General features: G+C 38.0%; 2 long non-coding RNA genes across 3 annotated transcripts in view; one reads left to right on the plus strand and one right to left on the minus strand.

Moving 5' to 3' along the window:
- Nucleotides 1-22,246, plus strand: part of LOC110396915 — a 26,951-nt gene continuing 4,705 nt past the window's right edge. The window contains exons 1-4 of one of the 2 annotated variants that reach the window (XR_002437358.1): nt 1-249; nt 6,064-6,168; nt 8,642-8,710; nt 20,938-21,101. This is a non-coding gene — a long non-coding RNA (uncharacterized LOC110396915). Of the gene's footprint in view, nt 250-4,255; nt 5,121-6,063; nt 6,169-8,641; nt 8,711-20,937; nt 21,102-22,246 lie in introns of those variants that run through there. The other variant, XR_002437359.1, reaches the window with a different exon arrangement.
- The window catches only part of LOC110396914, a 27,917-nt gene continuing 12,124 nt past the window's right edge, over nt 6,454-22,246 (minus strand). Inside the window, exons 4-5 of the long non-coding RNA XR_002437357.1 lie at nt 8,287-8,349; nt 6,454-7,282 (exon numbers count right to left, since the gene is read on the minus strand). This is a non-coding gene — a long non-coding RNA (uncharacterized LOC110396914). The remainder of the gene's footprint in view (nt 7,283-8,286; nt 8,350-22,246) is intronic.

The raw sequence follows: 22,246 nt of genomic DNA on the forward strand, positions 1-22,246 counted from the left end.
TATTCATTAAGTATGTAGCTAACTTAGTCTTTATTTTCAGAATTTTGGAGCTCTTAGGGAAGTACTGTACCTTTTGAATGGGGCTCCAGGGACTGGGTGTCTTCAGCATCATTTGAAATAAATCAGCGGGCTCTGAAACACTGAGCCTCAGACTGGGAGTCTCCCAAAGCCCTGAATTGTGAACCACCATTAGCACCCTCTCCAGCATTAGTCAGCACTCAGACTCACAGTGATCTTCCAGCCTACCAGGTGAGCTGTGGTATTTCTCTATATGTTTTCAGTCTGTGTTAGCAGTGAGATAATTTAGCTTGAAACTGGGATAATTCAGTCTGAAATAAGTGAGGGTTATTTTAAACTTGATCACTTTAGGTGTGCTATTGGAAGAGAGCTCATGTACAGATGCATATGAGGCAGAATGATGTAATAATACATTTAAGTTTTTGTGCTTCCTGTGGTAAAGAAAGCCAATATTTAATCACCCTTCTCACAGAAGTAACATAAAAATAATCGAATTATATTTAAATTGTATGGTGAACAGAGAAGAAGCTTTTAAAAATGCCAAGTATTCTGAGAAATCATCTTTTCTTGGTATAAGTTAACTCATTGAGACAGTAATGTTAAAAATAATTTGCTGATCATGGGATGTTGGTGGGTTTTTTTTTGTTTGTTCTGTTCTCCATTTGTTTACCTTGAAAAATGTTGGTAACTTCATGAACTGTTTTGAATGTACACGTATCAGTGTTTTTAAGGTTCAATTACTGTATCATTCTTGCTACAAATGATGAACAATGAAAACCTGTAGGAAAGTAAATAATCTTACCCCATATCACTAAAGTTTAAAACAGATAAAAATATTTGTTTCAGCCTTGTATCCTGAATGAATTAGGTCTTTTGAAGAAAAATATAGGAAAGAATCTTATTAACAGCTATGTCTTCGTGTACGTATCTGAAGAACTTCTTTTTAAAATATATATCTAACATTTTCTAAATCTTCCATCTTTAATACTTATGAGCAAAGTTAATTTTACTTTTATTTTCATTGTTGAATTCATAAAATATCAAGGTTCATCTGCCTCCATTACTTTCTTTGCATTTCTGACATTCTCAGTTTTCATCTACTCCCCTTTCCATTTTATAGCCTCTTCGTACCACTTAAGCATATTTTTCAGACAAGGTCTGAACACCATTTCCACATTTCCTCCTTGTAACAACCTCAACAAGGCATTTTGTTGCAGGGACAGCAGAAGCCTGTGTGGTGAGCAGTTATAGCACAGTCTACCTGGTTCTGTTTGTTGGGCAGGACAACGTAGATATCGTGGAGCTAAGCAAATATAAGACCCGGGAGGTTTTCACAATTTCTAAGGACTTCTTGACCCTAAAATGTCTGCAGATGAGCACAATGTATTTCAAACATTTTTAATTGAATCAAACCACATTTTGTAATTATGAGCATCATTCCAAATATTACATTTGTTTTTCAGACACATGGTATGAGTCAAATGTAAATGAAGAATTATGTCTTATTTTCTGTTCTTGTATCCTCTTATTTTTTGTTCCAGTTTCCACAATTAGTTCAAAATTTGGTCTAGCCCTTGTAATTTCACTCATACCTTGCTACTTAATTCATATAAGTAATTTTTACTTTCCCAAGTATGTTTTCTTTCCTGTCTTTTGCATTGGTTCTATTTTTTTTCAGTATTAATGTGACCAGAAGCAAGGCTTTTGTAAAGTGGATCCATAAGATGTAGATGTTTCTATCTGCATTTCTATTGGGATTTCACCTTTTGATGGTTGGACTATGAGTCAATGTGTGTAGTAACTATTTTGATACCAAAAGTAATCCATGAAAATTTATACTTTGTTGTAGGAATTGATACAAAAACCCAATCAGTATAAACCTTTTTTTACAAATCCAGAGGTAGATTTTTGTACAATATTCTGCCATCACAAGGAATTGTTGATAAACACTACTATGCATAATAAAAAGTAATAGAAAAAAAAGAAAGAAAAGTTAGCATCATTTCCTTGGGACTTAAATTTTTTATATTCCTTGTCATTTTAATGCATTTTCCTTAAAATAGTATGTAAGTATTATATTAAAAATTATAGTAAACTGCAACAACACAGAAGTCTTAGAGTTGATTCTACAAACCAACTGCCTCAGAGCTGTGCATCATACGTAAATTTCTCCTTGAGATTTCCTCTATACTCAATGCGGAAAACATGTTCAGGTGTAAAGGATGATTTAGCCCACCTTTAAAGAAGTTTCAGAAGTGCTCAGTAGCCTGCAGCTTTCACTAGCCTCACCTTCAGGATGTCAAAAAACAAGAGTCATCACTGTGGCACAAAGATCACAACATCGTCATTCAAAACACCTCTTGAACCCCTTGCATCTTTATAAATACAGTGGAAATTAATATTACAAACTTTGAGACAAACGTCTGGTGTTAATAAAAGCTAGACAAGTACTGAAGCTATATATATTACATTAATATTTCACTAATAGCTTGAAGTGTAGCTAAAGGGAGCCTACTTTATTTTTCTAACAGCATCCTTATTAACTGGGACATGTTGCTCTTCTCATGCAGTATAGTGATGATCTGTGGAAAAAGGTAAGCAAATAAGAGGATGAGTTGGATAACTGTATGCATTTTTCTGAGGGTAGACAGAATGAAATGTGGAGAATATTCAGGTTGAATCTAATAGATTTAAGACATGGTGGACCATATTAATAATACATGTATCAAATTGCTGCTTAACAATAGGTCTTACTGGTGAGTTCTTCAGCTACCTCTGTAACCACTCCATAGCATGTAAAATGAGGTGCATGATTACTCCTTATAATGTTGATACAGAGGTAATAACTGCTTAGTTAGGATTTAATTTAGGCTATAGGCTGTGCCTTGAGCTCTCCCACCTCTCAAAGACAAATATAACTTTTAACATTTATTGACCTGTCTGCCTGGCTCCACTCAACATTAGAATCTGGTTAAATACATTCTCCTTTACTATGTCTACGATGACCAAACAAGAAGTTGTGCTCTTCTGACACAAAATAGGTTTTTATTACTGAGGTCCACAGTGCACATCACTGGTAGTTACATAATTGTGTAAAAGGACATATTGCTAGAAGGATATCAGGAGATAAACATGTATCAAGATTCCCAGGACATTTGAATTGCATTTCATGAAGTTATATGACATTGAAAGAGCAATTCAGTGTCTTAGCATGTGCCTGTGGTGGCTGTGCTCTTCCACAGCACTAGCTGTTGAGAATAACAATCACAAAGTCTGTAGGATTTAATTCCGGAGTTGTCCATTAACTGTTGCTTTCACATTGGCTTTTCTTCTAGCTTTGAGATCAGTTTACACACTGAGGATTCAGCATTTTGTCCTTCAGTAGACAGAAATGCTTTCATCTTATTCTTCCCTCTGGACCAGAGAGGAAGTGCAGCCTGAGTACATATAGAGCAGTTGCACAAGTCTAACAGCAACACAGGCAGCTTTATTCAAATATACTATTATTGGGTTAAAAAAAAAGGCAATAACACATGAGAAATAAAAGTAACTCTGTCACCATCCTGAAATATTCCTAAATGTTCAATAACACCGTAAGAGAGGCCTGTATTCACTACAAATAATAAAACCATAGCATTAAACTAATCAAATTCAAATCTGTTCATCTGCATAATTTCAGTGAAGAGGTGCTTATGAAACACAAAATGAACTTCAAAATGGGAGACTCATTGCCTCGTTGTCATGGTTTTATGATTTTCGGTTATTGGTACTCCACATCATAACATCATGTAGCGAATGTACCTGTTCCTCAGAAGAGAAGGACTACTACAGTCCCCACGGTACTTTGCTCCTCTGTTACCATTTCCAGCTGGAGGGAAAAGATAAAAGCTCGCAGTATAAAAACTTGCAGATCATGAGACCTCGTCCCTTTTTCCGCCGTCTCTCGTCTTGGCAGCACCTCGCTCTCCAGCCGTCTTATCGTCGGTAGTAGAGTAAGGCCTACCTTGATTTTGGGACATTCTCTCTCTCTGTATTGGATTTATCAGCTTAAATTGTAATTATATTGTATTATAGTGTGTTGTTTTGCATTCTGATATTTTATTTAGTAAATTAGTTTGTTTCTCCTCAGATTGTTGCCGCTGTTCTTTGCTCTCAGGGCCATCTCCCTGCCCTTTTCCCCTTTCCCCTTTTCCCGGGACGTGGGCCCTTGGGTCCCCCGTCCCCTTTGTCACGGAAATCGGGCCTAACACCCGTAAACCGTTGACACTCGTAATCAAAAGCAGTCAGCTTTAAACATCAGCCAGTTAGGTGATAAGTTTGTCATTTCTCACCTGTACTCTTGGAGAGAATTTGCCAAAAAGGCTTGACAGACTTTAAACTTCACAGAGCATTTTTGCCCATTTATGAATCTCGTTTTGATCTACTAAAACTTCTGGGAGGGTGGGAGGAGAGACAGGGTAACAGCAGATCTATTAAAATATTTTTGCAGCAATCAATTAGGGTTTATGGTGTGAAAAAATATATAGGTCCTGAAAAGAAACTTCCACCACCCATCAGATCTGATTCTTTCTTGTCTGTGACTGGCTACTTTGGGGGACTGAGGAGTATCAGTGATTAATTGCCTAGCTGCCAGAGAAGTACAGGCATGCAGTACATCATTAAAAGCCAGAGATCAGATAGGCTGAATTAAAATGGGAAATTCTGAATGAATATATTGTTTCTACATACAATTAAAAGCAGAAGCCAGAAATCATTGGCTTTCATAAATTACGACAGTGGCAGCTCTCCAGTGAAAACATATTTATAGTGGTTTTACATTGCTCTCTACAGGCTATGTGCAAAAGGGAGAGGCACAAATTAATATGCACTAAGGTAGTAACAGAGAAACCTGTCTTTGAACTCTTCTTTCCTTTTAATCAGCATGAGTTCTGCTAAATAGGAGAAAGAATTATGAGTAGGTGGAGAGCATCTAGGTTACTGAGGGTAAATCACTCTCAGGGGAGTAACTTTGCAGTTTGAGCAATGGAATCTGACCTTTACATGACTTCAGTTGAACAGGTCTTCTCTGTTTTAACCCAGCATGAGCAGCAATTGCAAGGCAGGTAATCTGAAGTCATACAACTGTCTTTTCTTACATGAAAGTCTCTTTTGGCAGTTATACAGCTGTCCTGGATGAATTCTCTAATGCTGACTAATGTCTTCTATTTCACATCCTCAAGTGTGGAATTCTGTTGATATTTTAGTAATGTTTGATATTGGTGGAAGTCCCATTCAGTTTCCAAGGTTCTTAAATTGCTACTTGGAGTTTATTTGTCTTGTAACTCAGGTTATAAAAGTAGCACCATAAACATTAATTGAACAACCATTAAGCAGCATGGCTGTTTGTTTTGGGTTGATAGAGGACATAAAGCTTCATACCCTGTGGTGGAAAACAATTAGATCTGATGATGAACATGCTATTAAATAAACCATTACCAGACTTCTATCATTTTATCTTTAGAAAATAGCAACCAGCTGTGGCCAAATCATATGCAAGTGATAGAAAGTTGTATTTTAATTGTCATGTCATAGCCTGTTATAAATATTGTAGTTTTTAATGTTTTGTGCTAATGACAGTGACTAATAGTAGTCATTATCTCCATTCATTCTCATAAAAAATTTCTTCAAGAGAGGCTGATCATAACCAGAATGCCATTTAAAATTAAACTATGTTTTCCTAAAATAGAGAACATAAAGAACATTTAAATACCAAGAGGCTGGCTAGCTAATTTATTTTGTTTTGAGCATGTTTGACAACTACAGCTGTTGTTAACTGTGTCATGAGTTGAACTGATATTTCTTTCAAAAATATTTTTGGCACATTCATGTGTATGCATGTCACATCTTCATGTGCTCTCTGCAGCATGGGATAAAAGGTGAAATTCACAGTGGGATATCTGTGGCCAGAAAAAAATATGGTGCTGCCCCTGTGAAACCTTAATATTAATAACATTGAATGTCTTCATCCCTTTCTTATTTCAGTTATGCATTCTGCTTACTTGACAGGTACAGAGTACTTCATTATGTGCACGAACAGAAATGCTTAAATGGATGAAGCAGCTATTTACGTATGATAGGAGCTAAGTGGGACATTAAATTAATGCCAAACAAGTGAGTGCTCATTTTAGTTTTGTTATAAATGGCTGCAGCACAGCAGTAATGTGTTGACTCTCATGTGCTGACAAGTTGTATATTTCTGACAAAATTCCCTTAGAACTCAATGTGGAAAGGCAAATTCACACTCTGCATGATGAAATTAGCAGCAGATGCATTAATAATTGAACAAGGATCTCTGGAGAGACACCATAGTCCAGCAGGGAAGTTGGTGACTGGCTCTTTTTTACTAGAGATTTCTGTGATATATATGCATTTAAATAAGCTCTGAGGTGAGAACCTCTGCCTGTTGCTTTTGGAATTGTTTCTGCTTTTAGAAGGCCTTGCATAGTTACACTGCTTGAGTGGTCTATGGGCAAATGGCCTTGTTTGTCCCTCCTTCCTCTGTGACTCTTCTCAAACTTTCAGTCAAATTCAACACAGATCCTTTTGAATTTATTTCCAAGATATGAGTGCAAGACTTCACTGTATGCAAGACTCTTGCCATGGAACCACGCATCTTGAGTTCCTATAGAGTTGAAACATTTTCCTTTAGTGTAGCAAGCAATTTGAAAGAATCAGCAGAAAAATACTAAGACAGTATGTTGTCTTCTTCTCTTCCATCCTTTCACAGGGATTTGATGTCCTCTGAGTGAATTGCATGAACTGCAGGTTCCAAAATTTGTGTTCCTTTCGACAGTAAAAGGAAACAAGAGGATTTGCAGAAAAATTCTACTTTTTACAGATGACCCAAGGCCATGACACAAATCCTAATGCTTACATTACGATAATTCCTCACACCGAGTAATATTAGAATCAGAAGACATTGACAAAACAGCTTGATATCTAGTAGACAGCAATACTGCCCAGATAAATTCTCATAGATTTAAGATCAGTGTTTTATTGCACTAGTGCCGAGAGACTCATAAAAATTTGAATAATCTGACAATTTGTCCCAGTTGAAGGAAGAGTAGCAAAATCTAGCACAATAATATTTGATTAACACCACATATTTGTCAGGTCTACTAACTGTTCTTGCAAACTTCATTCACTTGTTTGGAGTTGCATAGATGGAACTGACCTCTGTGTTCTGGTTTCCTTCAGTTGCAGGTTATTTTGCAAATCCCTGAATCTGGAAGACAGAAAACTTTAACTTCAAAATGCCTATCTGTATTGCTAGTTTTGTTGGCTAAAGGAAAGCTAGTTTTAATCTTAGGTTTTGAACATATTAATATTGGTTTGCCATATTTCCAGTGAGCTATTATATGATTTAATAAAGTGGTTGTCTTTTTAAAAGTCCATTTTTACAAATATAAAGTTTAGTTTCTTCCTTTTAGATATGAAATTTTTTTATTGAATAACAGTGGATATGTTATTTATTCAATACAAATTTGATATCAGTCTTTTCTAATCAAGATAATGAATTTAAAATCTTTTTAGTACAAGAAACATTTTAGAAGTTTGTCACTTGAAATTGGAGCTAAATCTGAGAGATTCATATTTGTGTAATGCTATACTGCCTCGATCTATTAGACACCTTGAAATATACCGCAAGTGATAAAAGAATGGTACATTTTTTGCTTTGCAGTATCAGAACGCCGATGCAGATGTTGAAGATAAGTATATCCAATGAAGAAGTCAACATCCTGAAAGAATATTCTGGTTTCAGCATCACCTCTTCTTTTGAGGTGTTTGAAACAAAGATGTAGAAAGTAAATTGGATTCATCTTTAGTGAGCAGGCATAGCATTTCGGTATAATATTTTTCATTTGATCCATGCATGTATAATAGATTTCGTTGCTGTTTAAAAAAAAAAAGTCAATATTATCTGAGCTTTTAAGGAAAAGACTAGAGACATACACAAGATTGTTCACTGGTAGAAGAGAAAAATATACCTGAATTACGTAGACCAAAGAGGAATAAAGAGATATTGATGAGGAGGAGGAGGAGATCACAAGTCATTAACTATGGCTTTATGTTTCATGTCTCTCTATAGTGTGTTTAATCCAGTTAACTGCTCTACATTCATTGTGTTATTCCCATGGAATAGGATTCTAAATCTGCTCCAGATTAATATTATGCAGTTTGGTAACTTTTGTAGCTTTTTTTAGTAGGTACGAGGTTCATCAGAGTTACCTTTGTTTATTCTTGACATCTGAAGTGATCACTGAATTTCACATCTCCAGGCAGTTATCGTTCCTGCAGAAACAAACAGAAGTCTCTAAAGCTTTCTAGTGAATGAATAAACCAATGGCTTTTATCCAGGTTTTGGAGGTCACTGGATGTTCAGATCAGCAGAGGAAATCAAAAGAATCACCTGTCTTTTGCTATCACAGTAAAATTGCATTTGAGTATATGAGGATTTGCTAATATAAAAGCTACTGAGGAAGACCTGGAGTGATTATCTTCTTCCTTGGGAAATAACAGTAAAAGCTGCATTTCAAATTACAACTTCGCTTGAAATGTGACTTAATTTATTTATTTTTTTAAGCATCTTGGATGCCAAATTTTTGTCCCTTGATGACGTCAGATTGGATGCAATCCACTTTGAGGCAGAAAGGTGAGTTTCTAATTGCCAGTCTGGTAACGACTGCCTGGAGATCAAGTGGTATACTTTTTGCTTTATGCCTTATAACTGATATTGATACTTTTGCAGGCCATAAATGCTTTTCCATTGTGCCTTTGCAACCTTCTTCAGTCTTCATATTTTCCTCATTTACCCTTTTCTTGTATTATTCCTTCTGCTTGTCTGATATGTACGGATAACGCGGGGATAATTCATGAATGATGCATGAGAAGTCCACTGACTTTGGGATTACAATGTCTATTTTGAACTCCATTCTGCACAGATGTCTAAAATTGGGCACTAACGTAACAGTGTTGCACAGTGGAACAGTCATTAAGCAAGTGGAATTTTTCTTCAAAGCTTGACGCATAAGCTGTCTTTCCTGCTGCTAGAACAGTAAAACCAAATTTGCCTTTGAGATACTCTTCTGAAATTCCTATCATCTCTCACACGCTGAAAGAGTACTTCAGCTGCTGTTTCCTGCTCTTTCTGTTACCCTACCTTTGCTAATCACTGCTCATATGAAAACTATGTGAGATTTCTTCATACATGTATTAAAGCAACTTTGATGAAGGTGGGCTTTTATAACTTAAAAGTAGCAGAGTCATAGTGGAGAACATGATTAATATTAGAGTATGAATAGATAGTATTAAATCAAAAGTTCATTATCCAAACTTTTACCTTTATGTAAAGAAATATTAAATATATGTAGCTTGCTCCAAAAGTAATACCTCCTATTTATTTCCATAGAAAATAAAACAAAGAGCACAATAGCACTATTTGATAGAGCAAATTCTCAGCTACAAAGCACTATTTTTCAACATAGTCACTAACATTACCTATGCATTTTCACCAGTGATGAACAAGAGCCTGCATGTCATGCCCATAAAGATCTGCACCAGCAGAGGTGACCCACTGTCACTGTCACCACTGTTGAAACGCACCACCCACTTCCTCACTGTGCTCACATCCACTCTTTGGTCTCCATAAACATTCAGCAAGCATTGCTGAATATCAGTGGGTGTAATTTTTTCCTTGTGGAGAAATTCAGTGACACATCTCTGCTTCATACGCATTTCCATGTCAGACGCTGTTTTGTCAGACTGCCCCTCTGCTGCCATCTGTCACACAGCAGCAAAATGTTATGCAGTATTGGTGGGACGGTTCAACATCTACAGCCATACCACCATCCGCCTCTGATGTCACTGACCAACATAATAAAATAGGAGGCATTACTTTCAGAACAAAACTTATACATCCCCACAGATGTTTTTATATGCTCTGAATGTCCTTTAGTACTTTCACTTAATCTACTTTTACACTTGTCATTTTAAGAAAATATTTTTCATAGAATCATAGAATGGCCTGGGTTGAAAAGGATCTCAAAGATCATTGAGTTTCAACCACCCTACTGTGTGCAGGGTCACCAACCACTAGACCTGGCTGCCCAGAGCCACGTCCAGTCTGGCCTTGAATGCCTCCAGGGACGGGCGATCCACAACCTCCTTGGGCAACCTGTTCCAGTGCGTCACCACCCTCTGAGTGAAAAACTTCCTCCTAATATCTAACCTAAACCTCCCCTGTCTTAGTTTAAAACCATTCCCCCTTGTCCTATCACTGTCAACCCATGTAAACAGTCACTCCCTCTCCTGTTTATAAGCTCCCTTCAAGTACTGAAAGGCCACAGTGAGGTCTCCCTGGAGCCTCCTCTTCTTCAATATAAACATGCCCAGTTCCCTCAACCTTTCCTCATAGGAGAGGTGCTCCAACCCTCTGATCATCTTGGTGGCCCTCCTCTAAACTCATTCCAAGAGCTCTGCATCTTTCTTGTTCTGGGGCCCCCAGGCCTGGATGCAGTACTCCAGATGGGGCCTCGCAAGTGCTGAGTAGAGGGGGACAATCCCCTCCCTCTCCCTGCTGCTGGCTCATGTCCTGCTTCTTGTCCACCAGGACCCCCAAGTTGTTCTCCGCAACGCTGCTCTCAAGGAGTTCTTCGCCCAGGTTGTATAAATACCTGGGATTGCCCCGGCCCAAGTGCAGCACCCTGCATTTGGCCTTGTTGAGCCTCATTATGTTCTCATGGGTCCACTTGTCCAGCCTGTCCAGGTCCCTCTGGATGGCTTCCCTTCCTTCCAGTGTATCGACTGCACTGCTCAGCTTGGTGTCATCTGCAAACTTGCTGAGGGTGCACTCGATTCCATCGTCTATGTCACTGATAAAGATGTTTTGAAGAGCACCGGTCCCAGGACTGAGCCTTGGGGGACACCACTCGTGACCGGCCTCCACCCTGACATAGAACCATTGATCACAACCCTTGGCTGTGACCAGCCAACCACTTCTTAACCCATCAAACAGTCCATTTGAACATAGATTGTAAGTAACAGACTTTCAAATGATAATCACATCCTGAAAGACTTCAGATAGTACAGGGACTCCTGATAGAAAGTATAAGTAGATTCTTTTAGTTATCCCCTGGTTAATTGTACTAAGAAAGTCTGTTAGAAGGTCAGGCATCTCAAGATGGAAGATGGAAACATGAAAGTGTAGAAGATGGTAGATGGTTTTCCTTTGAAAAATAAAAAGCTATGATTCTCTGATGATGCCAAGGATGATCAACTGAAAATAGGGCAAGGATGTAGTCTGGATCTTAACAGTGGCTACAAAGAAACTACACATAATTAGTCTAGGAGTATCACTTGCTGCAAAAGCAGAGGACATCGCAGACTTAAAATGATGACTTGTGCCTACATCTTTGCAGAAATGCAAATGTTAACACAGGAAGCCTCCTTGCCACAACAACAGGCAGCACTCTGTATAGCTTTAACATTGTGCTTACATGAAGTTAAAGCCTCCAAGCTGAACCTAGCTTTTTGATTTGTTTGTTTCTTTTTAAGCAGTGGTCAAGTAGGGGCTAGTTAGATATGCATCATTTTCCAGAATATTAAAATAGGCAATAAATTAGTAGCATTTATGTAAATAAGAAATAACCCAGGTGACAACCATACTCTTACAGAGGTTAAGGTCTAAAGCCATTGGAGTTCTAAACACTGAATGTGTTATAAGTGCGTTACCACTTCGTGTTCTCCTCTAGTATAATGGATTTATTGAAATGAGCAATTACATTTGTAAACAGAGAACCTCTCCCAGGTGGAGAGATATACCCACAAAGAGGTGACCTTTTGGATAACCAGTGCTAGAGCCTGCACTACATGAAGATTTAGGAAGATCAGACATTTTGAACCGTGGCTCTGAAGTGATAAGGTACCTATGAGGAATAACTGTGTCAACAGAGAAAGTTCCTCCCTAGTCTTAAGAATTTGATGAATTATTTTTACAATAAGGATATATATTCTTTTTTTTTGTTACTATTAAAAAAAAAGTCTCATTGCTTTAAAATGTTTTCATGTTAAATGCGCAAAAGAGAGTTTAGCGGTGGGTTTTGGTGGGTGGGGTGGTGAGATGTGCTGTTACCAGAAATGTGGCTGTTCCTATTGCCCATAAACACATCTTTATGATATATATGAGAACAGTTTTAGTTCAGTACTTGCTAAAAATTTGGCTTTGGGATTTTTTCAAGTTCATTTTAAGCTTATAAAAAGAAAAAGAGTTATTACCTATCTCCTAGCCTTTCTGGTTTTCCCGATTTCTAAATTAATGAATAGTAATATTATCATCAATAGGAAGCACTGACACTTGCTTCCACTTTAGTCATTAGAATTTTTTAAGCACATTAGATGCAGATTCTAGCACACCTTTGGGCTATAAAATAATCTAACATTCTAATTGCACTTCACATTCTACTATTTGCTGTTTCTTGGACATCTGTTTTGCATTGAGCAGCTGCTTCTATTGGAATGGCCACGACTGCTTTTAGGTATGTTCTATTAATACAACAACTATACAGGCATGAAATATGTATCAGTATCCAGACTTCTGAAGTACCTGCTTTAACAGCATCTCTGGAACTTCTTAACCGTCTTTTCAAATCTATCCTATTTATGCTTTTGTGTTCTTCCTGTTTTGACATTTCACTTTCAACCATATTCTAAGATTTTAATTAAAGTGTATTTAACCTCAATCTTGATATGAGTACCAAGGTGTTGCAATATTAATCTTCTAATATGGCTTAACAATTCCTCTGGCTCATTATCAGAATCTCATCCAGCTTCTTATCCTCTCACAGGTGATCTTTGTCCAGAGAGATTTTTAAAGCTTGACAATAATGATGTAGTACAGAGAGCAAGATTTCTCGTAATGAGTGGTTGTTTAATTTGTAGCTGAGTGGACAGCATTTTCACTTCTTAGATACTGTACTGTTTGTCTATGAAAATCAGAGAGTCTATCTCTGCACAGCACCACAGAATGGGGCACAAAGATTGGGACACATTTGCAGCCTCTTCAAATACTTCATATAATAACAATAGAAAAAGCATTCTGAATTAGATAGGAAAGTGTTATCTATGTCTACTGTCCACATGCTTCAGGTCTCTTTCTCATCTGCTTTACCCTCGCTGTGCTATTTTGTTTTTGAAGATACAATATTTTTCACATACCGAAAAATACATTTTTGAATGAAGAACAGTTCCTGTATCTGTGAGTTGTAGAGAAGCATTCAGCTCATCTCAGTGTCTTCCAGTTCAACTGGCAGAATGAACTCTAACGCTAAGTGTAATAACACTGTGGCAAGCAATTCAATTAAAAGACAATGATGCATATCTTTCAGAGGTTCACCTACACTGGCAGAACTTGGCATATGCCTGTCCTATCAGCAAAAGAGCAGCTATTTCTGTCATATGGAAATGAGTTGGCACAACTAATTCTCTGTGAGAACCTGGAAAAAGGACAACAAAACTAATTTTGTCTAAGACACAAGAGTAAACAGTAATGTATTTAGACATATACTTTAAAAGATTTGAATGATACTGATCCAAGCAGAGGACAGTTAAATGTAATAAATGTAACAATCCTGAAAAATGAGTATAAGAACTCAGTTAGTCTTTTTACTGAAACTACAAAGGGCTGACTTACTGTAAACTATAAAAGATGTCATTAAATTATTGGCATTTACCAGTTATTATTTGTGGTTTCTGAGATGCTACTGCCTCACTTAGTGCTCTGAGTAACTACATGCAGCTCCACCTGTAAGGAAGTCCCAAGTGTTAGACAAAAAAATACAAAAATAAAATATGTCTTATTAAAGTAATGAGAAATCCTGTTAATGCCAGTGGGTCTAATCATAGGAGTAAAGGTTATCAGATCTGACTCTAAAAATATACTGTGCAAAATGGAAGATTACAGAAAATGGTTTATTAAATGAACTACTTCAAGTTATTTCAATGGTGTTCTCTGGGGTATAGTCTGTGTACCAGTAAAAATCTCCATGATTTTTACTAATTCTATCAAAGTAGCACATCACCTCCAAATATTTATAAAGATCAGGCAGACTCACTTCAGGATGAACCCTACATACATACCAGAGGTGCCATTTTCTGAAATGTAAACAATTGGCACCTGCTGAGCCATAATCCCTAAATCAGAAACACAAATGTTTGGATTAACAAAAAATGGAAAGCCTCATTCTTTGTTGTTGACTTCTCAATGCATATTTTTTCACTTTCAGTGTCACGAGTATGACTGGCATGTTTTATCCAGGACTAGAAATTCTGCATGGCTATTTGCTGTAGTAACTACAAAGGACAGCAGTGATAAAATTCAAGCTAATCCAAGCCTTCACTGAGGCTCAGTGACTTACATGACTTTTAAAATCAAGCCTTCAATTCAATATAACAGATATGATACAGGATGAAGCAACTTAGATTTGACACTCTCAAGAATCATGAAAATTAAAGGATATATATTTTATCTCTTTAAAGAAGTAAATTGCTGTGATACAGGAAAAAGCTGAGAAAACATGACATTTAAGCATATGTGTACTATTATTGAAATCTATTTGATTTTTATAGGCATCAGAGACTAAATGTTCAATCATCTTTGGGTTTTTAGCACATACCTGGAACTGCTGTCTTTCATATTTGAAGTGCAGAGTTAAGGAATAGGGACTACAGGCAGACAGAATAATCCACAGTACAAACTAAAGCTATGATTACAAGCAAACTGCTTAAACTCTAATGCTGGAGGAAAAATGTTTGAAATCTTTTACCAGCACAGTTTATTTTTGGACAGGATTGTGATATTTGATTTGTTAGTTTTTGTTTTGTTTTGTTTCGTTTTGTTTTGGGGGGTTTCAATACAGAAATTGGAGAAGTGTGTTAGACTGCAGCTGGTGGTGCTAATTACCTGGGGAAAAGGCAGTTATCTTTCCGTTCTGTTTTGTGCTGTGTTCTTCAGCCTTATAGATCCCAGAAGGTGAACCCATAATCAAGTCTTTATTGGGGTCTTCTTTACAAGACCAGCTACAGCCACTGTTCCTGGCCTCATACAGGGTGTTCTAGAAAGGGATTCCTCCAGCCCCAAAGCACAGCAAGGAACCAAGTGCTCCAGGTCAGCCTGCCTGCAGATTCTGATGCTAAAAGTAATAGATTGGCAACTACAAACTGGATCTGCCAACGACCTCCCTAAATCACAAACAGTAAGGAGCCTGAAGTGGTCCCTGGGTTTGCCTTTGACAAGATAGTTAAACAGTCACTTTTACACTGGAGTTCTTCCTAGCTCTCATAGCATGTTCATCAAACCTACTCAGAGTTCATGCAATTTATTTATTTATTTATTTGATCGATTGATTTGATTCCACCAATACGTTTTTTGAGTATTCTAATTGTCATTCTAATTCTAAGTGTGTTTCAGGGGAGACAGACTGTCCACATTTGGAGGACTGATGCTTTAAAACTGCAATAAAATAATGAAAGTTGAAATCAGTAGTTACTCCTATTTGCAATTTTAATCTTTTTAACAAACTTCTTATATTGTCTATTTCCATGTTTCAGCAATTTCTAATAACACTGGTTTTCATTTTACTCTGTAAGAAGAAAAGAAGTTTTTCTGTTTAATAATAATTTTTTGTGTTGTTTAATAAAATACAAAGGGTAAAATCACAGAGCATCCCCAGTTGGAAGAGACCCACAAGGATCATTGAGTCCAGCTCCTGGCTCCACACAGGATCACCCAAAAATCAGATCATAAGACTGAGAGTGTTGTCCAAGCAGTCCCTATATTCCAGCTAGCTCAGTGGCATGACCACTGCCCTGGGCAGCCTGTTCAGTGCCCAGTCACCCTCTGGTAAAGAATCTTTGCTTGATATTCAACCTGAACCTCCCTTGACACAGCTCCGTGCCGTTCCCTTCTGTTCCGTTGTTGATCACCAGAGACAGGAGATCAGCACTGCCCCTCCACATCTCCTGTGAGGAGCTGTAGGTTGTGATGAGGCCTCTCCTCATTCTCCTCTACTCTGGGCTGAACAAACCAAGCGACCTCAGCCATTTCTCATATATTTTCCTCTCCAGAACATTCAGCATCTTTGTAGACCTCCTTTGGACAATGTCCAATAGTTTTATGTCCTTTATGTTCTCTGGCACCCAAGATCCTCAAATGACCTTCAGTGGGGCTGCTCTCCATTGTCTCATCCCCCAGTCTGCATGTATCGCCAGGGTAGGTTAGATGTTAAACTATAGATCTATCTAGGTTTTGATTTACTTAAAAGTTATCAAAATCACTAACTTGTCTATGCAAATATGTAGGCCTTGTTTTCATGTCTACCCTGCCTTAAGAAATCCAAAATTCTAGTCAATATAAAAAACAAGCAATGAATCCTAGTGTAAATACTGAACTATTTCTCTTTTCAAAATACAGTGTAATTTCACCATCCATCACTTTAACCCAGACATAAAGGAAAGTGGTTCATGCCGTGTTAAATAACATGCTGTGTAGATTTCATCTGTTGGAGACCAATTCTGTACCTCCAGCAGGGGAAAAGGATATTTCCAGTGGTTACAACTTTAAACGTTCATATTGTGAAATAACCCATTTGTTGAAATCATTCAAGGGAAATCTAGGTTTTTTGCATGCTTATTTATACCAAATTGTCTTAGTAAACAATAAAAAATCATATTTTACTATGGCTGCAGCCTTGACTCTAGAATTGACATGGTACGGTGCATTTGTATTTATAGTTTGTGCAGCAGTACATTTGATCCACGATTTTATTATGCTTCTGCTAAATAATTCATGTCCTCCCAGATTTTGTCTCATTGAGTTACTTCTTCACCTGAAGAAAGACTCAAAAATTAAGAACTGATCTTCTTTAATTATGTCTATGAAAAGGATGTAAGAGCTGCAAACATTGCTCTGCAGGCTACGAGTGTCTGCATGTGCATAAATCTGTACACAATCCACAAGCAGAACACAGACATAGGTGAAAAAAATACCTTTTGATTTCTTATCTGAAAAATCATCTCTGCCACCAATAATATTTGCAAAGAGTGTCCCATACCTTGGGTTACTTTCTGTAGAAAAATAATATTCATACCTTATGCACAGAAAAGAGAATTCTGACTAATTTCTCTAAATGCAGAATATATGCAATCACAGCCACCATTAGTAAGATCTGTTCAGGATTTTTCACTTATTTTGTCATTTATATTTTTCCTTCTGACTATTAAGGTCACGTGGGACTGGGAAATTTAAAGTAATCATCTTTATTTTTAGTTACCAAGTGTACTTCATCATCACTGTGCAATTCTACTCTCCATATCCATATGGTATACGTGCATGCCACTTTGATAAGTACTGCAATGGAAGAAAAGTCCTACAGGAGTTAAATGGCTTTTTTTTTTTTTTTTTTTTTTTTTTTTTTTTAAATGTGTCAGTAACTGTTACATTGCCTCCAGGAAGCAAAGGAAATTGGATTGAAATAAATGTAAACACAAGGATTTAATGGCTTGACAACACTGAATTTGAAGACAAGACTAAAGTAATATTTAGAGAATCAGTTCTGAAGAAACCCTCTTGACATCTAGTTTTAAACAACAAAAATTAGTATGGAAAATTCCTCCTGGGTAATCCAGTCTATCTAGTTATCAGGGAAGCTGATTGCTACAGTGATATATATATAGTTAAGAAGAAATGATAGGAAGAAAAAAAAACAAGGAAAACAAGTCTTCAGTCTGGAGAAGAGGAGGCTCAGGGGGGACCTTATCACTCTTTATAACTACCTGAAGGGAGGTTGTAGTGAGCTGGGGGTCCGCCTCTTCTCTCTTGTAACTAGTGACAGGACGAGGGGGAATGGCTTCAAGTTGCACCAAGGGAGATTTAGGCTGGACATTAGGAAACACTGCTTTTCTGAAAGAGTGGTCAGGTGCTGGAATGGGCTGCCCAGGGAGGTGGTTGAGTCACCATCCCTGGAGGTGTTCAAGAAACGTTTAGATATAGCGTTGAGAGACATGGTTTAGTGGGGTTATTGGTAGTAGGTGGATGGTTGGACTAGGTGATCTTGTAGGTCTTTTCCAACCTTGCTAATTCTATGATTCTACGATTCTAAGAAAAAGAAGAAATCCATTGATAAATTTAAATTAGTTTTCTAGAGTTTGGCTTAATGGTAAAATATATGGGAGCATGTAAAAATATTTCATATACACAGTCATATCTCCTGTCATGTAAAATCCCTGTCCTTTCTTCAGGGGGCTGACAGAAAACTGAGTTTCCTACATACATAAAGTTAAGCTGTCACCTGCTACTGCTGTCCAAAAACAGTCTGGTGAAGTTCCCACTGACTGGAAAAGGAGAAACATAACCCCCATTTTCAAGAAGGAAAAAAAAGAAGATCCAGAAAACTACTGGACAGTCAGTCTCACTTCTGTGCCTGGCAAGATCATGGAGCAGATCCTCCTGAAAGCCCTACTAAGAGACATGGAAAATAAAGACAAGGTGATTGGTGGTAGCCACCATGGCGTCACTGAGGGCAAGTCATGCCTGACAAACTTGGTGGCCTTTTGTGATAGACTTACAGTGACAGTGGATAAAGGAAGAGCAACTGACGTCGTCTACCTGGACTTGTGCAAAGCATTTGATACTGTCCCACATAACATCCTGGTTGCCAAATTGGAGAAAAATGGATTTGATGGAAGGACCACTCGGTGGATACAGAACTGGCTGGATGGTCACACTCAGAGAGTTGTGGTCAGTGGCTCAGTGTCCAAGTGGAGACTGGTGACGAGTGGTGTTCCTCAGAGATTGGTGCTGCAACCGGTGTTATTTAACATCTTTGTAGGTGACATGGACAGTGGGATTGAGTGCACCTTCAGCAAGTTTGCAGATGATACCAAACTGAGTGGTGAAGCTGACATGCTAGAAGGAAGGCATGCTATCCAGAGGGACCTGGACAGGCTTAAGATGTGGGCCCATGCCAACCTCATGAAGGCCAAATGCAAGGTCCTGCAAGTGGGTCAGGGCAATGCCAAGCACAAATACATGTTGGGCAGAGAATGGCTTGAGAGCAGCCCTGAGGAGAAAGATTTGGGAGTGTCAGTTGATGAAAGACTCAGCATGAATAGGCAATGTTTGCTCACAGCCCAGAACACCAACTGTATCCTGGGTTGCATCAAGACAAGCATGACCTGCAGGTTGACGAATGTGATTCTGCCCCTCTACTCTGCTCTCGTGAGACCCCACCTGGAGTATGGGCCACCAACACAAGAAGGACATTAGGCTGTTGGAGCAGATCCAGAGGAGGGCCACAAAGATTATCAGAGGGCTGGAGCATCTCCCCTGTGAGGAGGGGGAAGAGAGCTGGGGCTCTTCAGCCTGGAGAAGAAAAGACTCCGGGGGGACCTTATAGCGGCCTTCCAGTACCTGAAGGTGGCCTGCAGGAAAGCTGGGGAGGGACATTTTATAAGTGCAGGTAGCAACAGGATAAGGGGAAATGGTTCTGAACTGGAAGAGGGTAAATTTGGACTAGATATTTAAAAGAAATTCTTTACTGTGAGGGTGGTGAGACACTGGAACAGGTTGCCCAGTGAGGTTGTGAATGCCTCCTCCCTGGAAGCATTCAAGGCCAGGCTGGACAGAGCTTTGAGCAACCTGGTCTAGAGAGAGGTGTCCCTGTGTATAGCAGGGGGGTTAGAACTAGATGATCTTAAAGGTCCCTTCCAACCCAAACCATTCTATGATTCTATGATGATGATATGTCAACTGTACATGTTTATTTAATTAGATGTTACTCTCATTTTTGTATTTATGCATTTGTTACTCTCTAAGCCCACTTTTACCCATCCCTCAAAACCAAAACATAAAATCAATGACACTGAAGTTTATGTAAGCTTGATCTTTAGCAAAAAAAAAAAAAAAAAAAGGCTCCCAGCCCTACTATCTGTAGAATGCATTTATGTAGCACTTTTACAGTAGGGTAAGTGACAACAATCTCATTCAGAGAAGAGGAAGAGCCATATGGCTCCATTTTATGGATAGCTGGTTTTATAATAGCTCAGAACAAAGCATTTATGATCTTTAAACAGATTTGGATTACTTGTGTAGATGGGCAAAGTAGCCATGCCCAGTGTAGTACTGCATTTTTCCTTGAATAAATTTATAGATTCACAAAATCTCTTGGAATTTGAGAAGGACAGTGCCTTTGAGGCACTTCTTACATTTTGCTTAGTTACTGATTACTGTAATGCTACAGCAAGTTGTTCATAGCTGTAGTCTCTAGTTCCTCCAATTAAAAACACCGTAAGAATGTATTTTATTGTTTCAAAGGCATCCACATGGCAGAACAGGATATTGTATAGTGCTATGCCATATTGCTATTTCAAATAGATAGAAACAAGGGAAGGTTGCAACTTCACGTTTCAGTCATAAATGTGATTTCATGTGCAAGTGTCTGGGTACCCATTTGTGGGCACAAGTGAATACTAGATTTTTGAACAGATTCTAAATTATCTGCTTTGGCTTTGCTTCTTACTTTTGGTACTGAGCTGTACATACCAATTGAAAGTCAGAAAAATAGTAAATAACGTTTCTAGTTTCATTGTAACCCTTTCCTGATTGATGACTTGCCTTCTCCCAAGACTCAACATCATAGTGCAAACCAATTGGTATAACCTGCAGCTAAAACAGTTCCTTGGAGGTCTGTTTCTTTTTTAGGGAAATATGGTTTTCATTAATACTAATGTTCAGACTCAGGTAAAAAAGAAATGTGTCTAAGATAGTGTATTATACTCAGAACTTTAAGCTATTGCTCTTCTTAGTGATACTAATCTGTTTTCCTACAGAGAGACAAGTGAATTGTTACCTGTCACAGCATCCCCATGTTCATCTCTTAATACTTGTGGGTGTGATACAAACCACCTAAAAGAGATTCACTGCCTCTTTTACTGCCCAGACTAGACTGTTTCCTGTGCTCCATCAGTGCAGTTCTTCTGTGCATTTTGGTTTGGTAAGTGCTAAGACAAAGATTTTTCCTAGTGATTTTACAGTGCTTACTGATCTATAGAGACACAATCGAGTAAACAACAGTTAACAAATTGCTCTAATAGACAGCACAGTCCCTTAGGAGACAATCATAACATCGACACCAACATTGAGATATTCTCTCTCCAGGGCACCATTAACAGTAATTTTATCGCTGAGTGTGTATTTAATTCTGTAACACCAGTCCCAAGCTGGGAGGTTCTCCAGGTCAGAGGTTAATAATAGGCAAAACCACTTCACTGTTATATTCATAGGCTATTGAAAACAAAGAGGAAACCAAGCTGTCTTAAACTTCCAGCTGGAAGTCCCAGTAATAAAATTACTTACAGATAGCAAAACCAAACTGAGAACACAAGTGAGCAGTGCACTGATTTTTTTCTTAAATGGCATACAGAAGGACAGATTATGTCATTTTATTGTGTTTTTTTTTTTACTATTTTGTTTTGATTAATAGTTTAATTTACTTTTAGTCTGATTTTCTCCTGAGTTAGCCAGAAAAGCTGTAATTTTGAGAAGGACGCAGTGTCACTGTAGACAATAAGCTGAATTGTGGGATGCTATTTGAAGACAAATGTAACCCTTGGGAGACTTGAACAGTAACCAGGAACTGAGGAAGAATTGTTTGTTCCTATTTGTGTGACTTTACTGGAAAGTCATGTGTCAATACGTTATGTTGAAGAAGATGTTAAAAATAAGAAAAATGTTCATAAAAAGAGTTCTGAATCAAAAAAAAGTTAGTGAAAATGCACTAAGAGCAAGACACAAGAGAAGCTCTATCTACTGGCTCAGTTTAGACTGAGAAGTCACCTGACTGCAGGTACCTAAAGGCAACTAGTATTTCTGACAATTAAGAGCCCTCTAATTTAGGAAGAAGAAATGTGTAACTAGCTGGAGCCAAGAATTCCATTCTGTCTGTCATTTTCATCCCCCCCCCCCCCCCCAGCAAAAACAACAAAAATTAACAATGGGAGCTTTTAACAATTGGAGCCATTTTTATCCTTCTGAAAGATATAATATACTGCATCTCATACTGAAGCTACAGAGGCTGATACAGAAATTCTGTGGCCATGCCATGCAGAAGATCAGACTTGAAAATAGTGTACAATATTA

Source organism: Numida meleagris, chromosome 3 (genome assembly GCF_002078875.1).
Source record: "Numida meleagris isolate 19003 breed g44 Domestic line chromosome 3, NumMel1.0, whole genome shotgun sequence".
In the NCBI taxonomy this organism is placed as follows: domain Eukaryota; kingdom Metazoa; phylum Chordata; class Aves; order Galliformes; family Numididae; genus Numida; species Numida meleagris.